This window comes from Triticum aestivum, chromosome 4D, assembly GCF_018294505.1.
Source record: "Triticum aestivum cultivar Chinese Spring chromosome 4D, IWGSC CS RefSeq v2.1, whole genome shotgun sequence".
Lineage (NCBI taxonomy): Eukaryota > Viridiplantae > Streptophyta > Magnoliopsida > Poales > Poaceae > Triticum > Triticum aestivum.
In genome coordinates, this window is record NC_057805.1 from 358,967,613 (window position 1) to 358,977,056 (window position 9,444).

Below are 9,444 nucleotides of genomic sequence, written 5' to 3' on the forward strand. Positions count from 1 at the left end.
CGCATCGACTCGCCGCCCCGCGCGCGGTCGCCTCCCTCCCCGTCCGGCGCCTCCTCCCCGACCCCGACGCCCTCTCCCTCCGGCTGACCGCCCTCTCCCTCCTCCTTCACCGGCAGGAGCTCCGGCGAGCCGCAGCCTCGAGCTCGGCCAGATCTCGATCTAAACTCGGGTTGACTTTTTCTCCCCTCCCGAAAATCGGAAGTCCTAATATTTTTACAATATGTGCACCTGTTCATCGCATCATAACTCTCTGCATACAGCTTCGTTTCGTGCATGTAATATATTGAAATGTTTGTCTCTAGATTCTCTTCATTTTGTTCCATTGTTCCATGTTCATTTGAGTTCATCTTGATGCCCAAATCTCTGGTGCAAGAGTGCTAGTTGCTGTTATCTGCTGTTACTTATCAGATCTTCGTGATTTGTTATTTTTGTTGCATTTAATCTGTGCATCTTATGGGCATGAGCTCTACATGTGTTTTGATGTATGCCATGCCATCTATACAGAGGTGTATGCCATGTATTTTTGTGATCTCTGTGGTGACTAGCACAAGCATGCAAACTAGGCTTCGTGATGTTTCTGATTTCAGAGACTTAGTAATTTTACTAAGTCTATGACTGCTGTTATTTTGTTGCTATGTATCCATGTGGCTACAGAGAGATCCATGCTTATTTTAGTGATGTTCAGTAAGGATGTTTTGTAGATAATGTTATATTTGATCCATTCATGCCCTTGTTTTCAATTATGGAGTGCCATAGTATGACTCAATCTTGCTCTACTTTTGCTATAAAATATTTCTGGCAGATTGTTAACATGATATTCAATTTTGCCAAGCTTGTTGTAATTGTTTCATACATGATATGTACTTGCTCTTGCCATGCATAGCTTCAAAAACATGCCATCTTTCTGTAGGTATGTTTGTTGTATCATGCATTGCTTTGTGGTGAGTGAATCAAACTCACCAAGATGCATTCATATTACTGTTTCTGCCATGCTCTGCTTTCTACTAAGTCTGAAACCTGTTAACGAAACTTGCTATGTTTACATGGTTGCCATCATATCTTCTGGTCCTTTTTGGCTTATGGTCACTAAGGGACTTTTGTCATATGCGTTTAGTAGCTTCATGCCATGCCTCGTTTTACTATGTTAAGTTCCTGTATGATGTTGAGTTCGTGCTCTGAACATTGCTACCTGATGCTGTTTCAGCCATGTCCAGTAATTTCACCAAGTCTGTGAACCTGTTATCTCTTGCACTCTTTCCATGCTTGTTTGAACCTGTTATGTTGTGATCTAGCCGTAGCTCAGTGTTCATCTTTTGTCAAGCATCTCCTGTAGAATACTTTCATATGCTTTGTTGCTATATTGGAGTGTTGTTGCATAGATTCTTGTTGCATTCTAAGTGCTATCATGCTGTTAATCACAGATTCGTGTCATTCTTGTTTTTGCTTGCCATTTGCAAACCGTGCATCCGTTTCCGGTGATCTTTATATCGATTTCAACCGAAATCATCTCATCTTTCTAGTGGCATGCTTGGTTTGCCAAGTTACTGCCCTGTTCATCATTTTCCTTCCGGAGCACGCATATGCATCGCATATCATATCTTGCATATCATTCATGTATTGCATCATGTTGCTTGTGCATCTCCCGTGATTGATTGTGGTTTTATTGCTTGTGTTCTTGTTTTGGGTAGAGCCGGGAGACGAGTTCGTGAACGAGGAACCTGTTGAGTACGCTTACGAGGATCAAGCTTTCGACAACTCTGAGAACCTTGCAGGCAAGATGACCATACCCTCGAAATCACTTCTATCTTTGCTTTGCTAGTTGTTCGTTCTATTGCCATGCTGCGCTACCTACCACTTGCTATATCATGCCTCCCATATTGCCATGTCAAGCCTCTAACCAACCTTTACTAGCAAACCGTTGTTTGGCTAAGTTACCGCTTTTGCTCAGCCCTTCTTATAGCGTTGCTAGTTGCAGGTGAAGTTGAAGTTTGTTCCATGTTGGAACATGGATATGTTGGGATATCACAATATCTCTTATTTAATTAATGCATCTATATATTTGGTAAAGGGTGGAAGGCTCGGCCTTATGCCTGGTGTTTTGTTCCACTCTTGCCGCCCTAGTTTCTGTCATACCGGTATTATGTTCCTTGAGTTTGCGTTCCTTACGCGGTTGGGTGATTTATGGGACCCCCTTGACAATTCGCCTTGAATAAAACTCCTCCAGCAAGGCCCAACCTTGGTTTTACCATTTGCCACCTAAGCCTTTTCCCCCAGGTTTTCGCGAGCCCGAGGGTCATCTTTATTTAAACCCCCAGGCCAGTGTTCCTCTGAGTGCTGGTCCAAACTAGAGCCCTTTGCAGCGCCACCTTGGGGAAACTCGAGGATTGGTTTTAGTTGTACGGACTGCTCATCTTGTGTGCCCTGAGAACGAGATATGTGCAGCTCCTATCGGGATTTGTCGGCACATTCGGGCGGCTTTGCTGGTCTTGTTTTACCATTGTCGAAATGTCTTGTAAACCGGGATTCCGAGACTGATCAGGTCTTTCCGGGAGAAGGTTTATCCTTCGTTGACCGTGAGAGCTTATGATGGGCTAAGTTGGGACACCCCTGCAGGGTATTATCTTTCGAAAGCCGTGCCCGCGGTTATGAGGCAGATGGGAATTTGTTAATGTCCGGTTGTAGAGAACTTGTCACTTGACTTAATTAAAATACATCAACCGTGTGTGTAGCCGTGATGGTCTCTTCTCGGCGGATTCCGGGAAGTGAACACGGTTTGAGTTATGAATGACGTAAGTAGGAGTTCAGGATCACTTCTTGGTCATTACTAGATGACGACCGTTCCGTTGCTTCTCTTCTCGCTCTCTTTTGCGTATGTTAGCCACTATATATGCTTAGTGCCCGCTGCAGCTCCACCTCATTACACCATCCTTTCCTATAAGCTTAAATAGTCCTGATCTCGCGGGTGTGAGATTGCTGAGTCCTCGTGACTCACAGTTTCTACCAAAACAGTTGCAGGTGCCGACGATGCCAGTGCAGATGACGCAACCGAGCTCAAGTGGGAGTTCGACGAGGAACGTGGTCGTTACTATGTGTCTTTTCCTGATGATCAGTAGTGGAGCCCAGTTGGGACGATCGGGGACCTAGAATTTGGGGTTATCTTATTTTCATATGGATTTTGACCGTAGTCGGTCTATGTGTGTATTTTGGATGATGTATGGATTATATTTATGTATTGTGTGAAGTGGCGATTGTAAGCCAACTCTCGTTATCCCATTCTTGTTCATTACATGGGATTGTGTGAAGATGACCCTTCTTGCGACAAAACCACAATGCGGTTATGCCTCTAAGTCGTGCCTCGACACGTGGGAGATATAGCCGCATCGTGGGCGTTACTTAGGAGCCATCCCCGACTTAGGGGCCCCCTGCTTGATCGAATCGCTGGCGTTGTTGAGTCTAGAACAAAAATGTTTTGAGTCTTAGGATTATATATATCGGAGAGTAGGATTCTTTTTAGTCCTCAGTCCCTTCGTCGCTCTGGTGAGGTCTCCTGACGTAGAAGTTTTGACTCTTCTCTCCTCAAATTTCAGTAAGAAAAATTTAGGATCACGCGGGTATCTTAGAATCGTTCCGATGGTTTTGTGACGAGAACTTTGTTCTTGGTGCCTCCTGACATTTAGGGGTTGTGGCAGTGTCCCGGGGAGTTGAGCTCCGAGGTGTTGTCGTCACAATTTTATCGTTTCAGTTCTGGAATACCTGAGTTTCGACGACATCGAAATCTCTTTTATGCAGTTGTTGGTGAGATCACCTTGACGCCACCCAGTATTGGGGCGGGAGTTCGGGAGTATTGCCATAACTCGTATAACGGATGCTTTTCAAAGGTTGAGGTACACGATTTCCGAAGGTTTCTTGGTTATGTGTTGACGGACGGATACAACTGGATCTAGGGATTGCTAGTTTGGGTGATATATTTTGTGTCCCCTGTATCCCCAACACCAGATTGCATAACCAGAAAGTTTGGGGAGTTTATAAGTGGGAATTCAAGTAGCTCCTAGGATATCTTTCCGACAGACGCATGATATGAGATTGGGGTTCGATGTCTAGTGGTCCGCCTTTCCACGGTTGGTTTTATAGTGGTCTCGTAGTGTCCTAAAGAGTCCTTGGCTATGCCGACTCGGGGACGCTTCGTATGTCATGTGCACTGCCTTGTACATGATGGTGTTGTACGATCGAGCCCGTGTGGGCCCCACCACGAAAACTTTGGACGAAATCTCTATCATATGTTTGTTCCGGCTTATTCTGCAAGCCAATACTTTGTTTTGTTTTGAATTGTGGTATTCGAGTTGCTTCGAAGTCAAATGTTGATTACATACCTTTTTCTAAGTGGCTTCTCACCTTAATGGAAGTGTGATGATTTACTATGGAATTCATTCGTTCATCCTCATTCGAATGTTTATTGTGAAGACTATATGTTGCAATTTCTATTTGTTGATTCAACTTGACTATTTGTCTATCAAGATGCTAACGGATGTCACCCTCTTCAGGATGGCTCCGCCAATGCGTCAGAATCCGGAACGCAATGAAGGGAGTCAGGCGAACCCTCCGCCACCACCTCCGCCTCTGGAGGCATGGCAAGCTATCATGGCAGCCACCAACGCCAATGCTCAGATGATTCTGCAACTCTTGCAAGAACGCACCCAAGGGCAAGGCAATCAAGGAAATCAAGGTCAAGGCAACAATCAGCCTCACTTCGCTATCCTCAACCAGTTTCTCGCAAATCAGCCCAAGTCTTTCAGCTACTGTGCCGAGGCCACAAATGCCGATGATTGGCTCGTGGACATCAACAAGCATTTTGAATGTAGCAATGTCAGGCCTGAGGACTATGTCAAGTTCGCTTCTTTTCAACTCAAGGACCAAGCTGCTGATTGGTATCAACAATACCAAGATTCCAGAGGAGGTCGTGTGATCACTTGGACTGACTTCTGTCAGGACTTCAAAGCGCACCACATTCCACAAAGTGTTGTTGAGAGCAAGCGTGAGGAGTTCCACAATCTCAAGCAAGGCAACATGTCTGTGTATCAATTCAACATCCAGTTTCAGAAACTTGCTCACTTCGCTAAACAAGACGTTCCTGATGAAAAGAGCATGATCTATCACTTCAAAGGTGGCCTTAGAGAGGATCTGCAGTTAGCTCTCGTTCTTGTTGAGCCTACTCAGTTTGATCAATTCTATAACATGGCACTGAAACAAGAGGCTGCTCAGCTCAAGTGTGAGGCTTCTAAGAAGAGAGTCAGGGACGCAGATCAGTCTTCTTCTTCCTCACTAGTGGCTGCTAAGCAACAGAAGTTCTGGTTGCCTCCTCCTCCTCCGTTTCGTCAGCCTTACCAGCAGAAGAACAAAGGTGGCCATGGATCTTCCCACTCTTCCAACCCTGGCTATCAAAACAAGTCTCAGAATCAAGCTCCAAAGTCGAATGCTCCTTATCATCGTGCACCCTCAGAGGTGACTTGCAACAAGTGTCAGCAGAAAGGTCACTATGCTAACAAGTGCTTCAACCAAAGGCGTATCCCGCCTCCTCCTGTCAGATCTTCCAGCAATGCAGTGGTCAAGCATAATCCCAAGTCTGCAAAGGTGAACATGATGAATGCAGCTCAAGCGGAGGAATCTACTGATGTGATAATGGGTAATCTCTCAGTTAATGATATTCCTGCAAAAGTTCTTTTTGATACAGGTGCATCGCATTCTTTCATTTCAAGACCTTTTGTGGCTATGCATGATCTGGTTACTGAAGTATTGCCGAGTCCTTTGTCTATTGTTTCCCCGGCTCGACAAATGACTTCTCGAGCATTCGTTCGGGATTCCGTTATCAAGATGGGCGACTATAAATTTCTGGCCAAACCAATTGTTCTTGGTGACTCGAATATTGATCTAATTCTCGGGATGGACTGGCTTTCTAAGCACAAGGCTCAACTTGATTGTGCTGCCAGGGAAATTCAATTGACACACTCTTCTGAGGATGTTATCATCTATGCCGCTCGTGATGAAACCATTCGGTTATTTTCTCTCAATGAGAAGGGCGGATTGAATGCCATCTCTCAAATTCCAGTCGTTTGTGAGTATCAAGATGTCTTTCTAGAAGAGCTTCCAGGTGTGCCTCCTCACCGGCCAGTTGAGTTCGTTATCGATCTTGAGCCGGGCACGGAACCCGTTTGCAAGCGTCCATACAAGCTTGGACCCAAGGAGCTGAAGGAATTGAAGAAACAGCTCGATGAACAAGAACGTCTGGGTTTGATCAGACCGAGTTCATCTCCATGGGGTTGTGGTGTTCTTTTTGTCCAGAAGAAGGATGGCACGGACCAACTTTGTGTCGACTACCGTCCATTGAACAAGAAGACAATCAAGAACAAGTATCCACTTCCCAACATCAACGAGCTATTCGAGCAACTCAAAGGTGCTGAAGTATTCTCCAAGCTTGACCTTCGTATGGGTTATCATCAGATTCGCATTCGTGAAGAGGATATTCCCAAGACAGCATTCAGAACAAGCTTTGGTTCTTATGAATATACTGTCATGTCTTTCGGCCTTGTCAATGCTCCTCCAACTTTCTCTCGGATGATGAATTTCATCTTCAACCCCTATACCAATGAATTCGTCCTGGTGTATCTCGATGATATCTTGGTCTTCTCCAAGAATAAGAAGGATCATGCCAAACATTTGCGATTGGTGCTCGACAAGCTCAGAGAGTATCAATTTTATGCGAAGTTTTCCAAATGTGAGTTTTGGCTTGATGAAGTTCTTTACCTTGGTCATATCATCTCTGTCAAGGGCATCGCTGTTAATCCCGAGAAGGTGTCCGCAATTGTGAATTGGGAACCTCCTCAGAATGTCAAGCAGCTCCGCAGTTTTCTTGGTCTTGCAAGCTATTGCCGAAGATTCGTTGAGAATTTCTCTAAAATTGCAAAGCCTCTTTCCAACCTCCTCCAGAAGCATGTGAAGTATGTCTGGTCTCCTGAGTGTGACATTGCTTTCAACACTCTCAAAGAGAAACTCGTCACAGCTCCTGTCTTAACTCCTCCTGACGAATCCAAGCCATTTGAAGTTTTCTGTGATGCTTCTCTTCAAGGTCTCGGTGCTGTGTTAATGCAAGAGAAGAAAGTTGTGGCCTATACCTCTCGTCAGTTGAAGCCCAACGAAAAAAACTACCCCACTCACGATCTTGAGTTGGCGGCAGTTGTCCATGCATTAATAACATGGAGACATCTCTTGTTGGGAAGACAAGTGGACATATTCACCGATCACAAGAGTCTCAAGTACATCTTCACTCAGCCCAACCTCAACCTCAAGCAGACTCGATGGGTCGAAATGATTCAAGAGTACAATCCGAGTATTGAATATACTCCAGGCAAAGCCAATGTCATTGCAGATGCTTTGAGCAGGAAGGCTTATTGCAACAGCTTAATTCTCAAGCCATTTCAACCGGACCTTTGTGAAGCTTTCCGCAAACTGAATCTCCAAGTTGTTCCTCAAGGCTTTCTTGCCAACCTCATAGTCTCTCCTACTTTGGAAGATCAAATTCGTGAGGCGCAACTCCTGGATACCATGGTGAAGAAGGTGAAACGTGGTATTGACAAGGGTCTTTCCAAATACAAGTGCTATCGCATTGATGACAGAGACACTTTATTCTTCGAGGACCGGATTGTGGTTCCTAAAGGTGATCTAAGGAAAGTCATAATGAACGAGGCGCACAATTCTCTTCTTTCCATTCATCCTGGAAGTACGAAGATGTACCATGACCTCAAGCAGTCGTATTGGTGGACTTGAATGAAGCGAGAAATCGCTCAATTCGTGAATGAATGTGATGTCTGTCGAAGAGTGAAAGCAGAACACAAACGACCAGCTGGTCTCCTCCAACCTCTTGCTATCCCAGAATGGAAGTTTGATCATATCGAAATGGACTTCGTGACTAGTTTTCCAAAGTCCAAGCGTGGAAATGATGTTATCTTCGTTGTCATCGACAAGCTTTCTAAAGTGGCTTATTTCCTTCCAATCAAAGAATCTATCACAGCAGCTCAGTTGGCAGAGCTATACACCTCCAGGATTGTCTCCTTGCACGACATTCCACAATTGATTTCTTCAGAACATGGAAGCATTTTCACTTCTAAGTTCTGGGACTCCTTCCAGAAGGCCATGGGCACCAACATTTGCTTCAGAACAGCTTTCCATCCTCAAACTAGTGGCCAAGTCAAGCGAGTAAATCAAATTCTTGAAGATATGCTCAGGGCTTGTGTCATTTCCTTTGGCATGAAATGGGGATATTGTCTTCCATATGCCGAATTCTCCTACAACAACAGCTTCCAAGCAAGTTCGGGCAAGGCCCCATTCGAGATTCTCTATGGCAGAAAGTGCCGTACTCCTCTCAATTTGTCAGAGACTGGTGAACGCCAACTTCTTGGCAATGACTTAATCACACAGGCTAAAGAAATGTGTAAAGTCATCCGTGAAAATCTCAAAGCCGCGCAATCGCGACAGAAGAGTTACTATGATAGTAAGCACCGTGATTTGGTTTTCGAGATCGGAGACCATGTCTACCTCCGCGTCTCTCCAATGAAAGGCACTCGTCGCTTCGGTATCAAAGGGAAGCTTGCCCCCAGATACGTGGGTCCTTTCAAGATAATTGGCAAAAGAGGCGACCTCACCTATCAACTTGAGCTTCCTTCCAACTTCGCGAACGTGCACGATGTGTTCCACGTGTCACAGCTTCGCAAGTGCTTCAAGACTCCTGAGCGCACCATCAACTTCGAAGAGTTTGACCTCCAAGAAGATCTGTCTTATCATGAGCACCCCGTTGCTATTCTTGAAGAAACTGAGCGCAAGACTCGCAACAAGTCAATCAAATTCACGAAAGTGAAGTGGTCGCACCATTCCGACCGAGAAGCCACCTGGGAACGTGAGGACCACCTCCGTTCCGAATATCCGGAGTTCTTTCAGTCCTAGATCTCGGGACGAGATCCTCGCGTAGTGGTGGAGTTTTGTAACACCCCGGATGTAACTTTCCATATTTGTAACTCCAACTCTTGCCATTTCCGGCTTTGTGTTATGATATTCCCTTCGTGGTCGGGTTTTGTTTTCCATTTTTGCATTTTGTTCATGTCATGCATCTCATATCATGTCATCATGTGCTTTGCATTTGCATACGTGTTCGTCTCATGCATCCGAGCATTTTCCCCGTTGTCCGTTTTGCAATCCGGCACTCCCATCTCCTCCGGCGCACCCCTCTTGTTTTCTTTTCGTGAGCGGGTGTTGAACGTTCTCGGAATGGACCGAGTTTTTTCAAGTGGCCTTGGTATACCACCGGTAGACCACCGGTCAAGTTTCGTTCCATTTGGAGGTCGTTTGGTACTCCAACGGTTAACCGGGCAACCGCAAAGTTCGTTTGTGTGTTGCAGC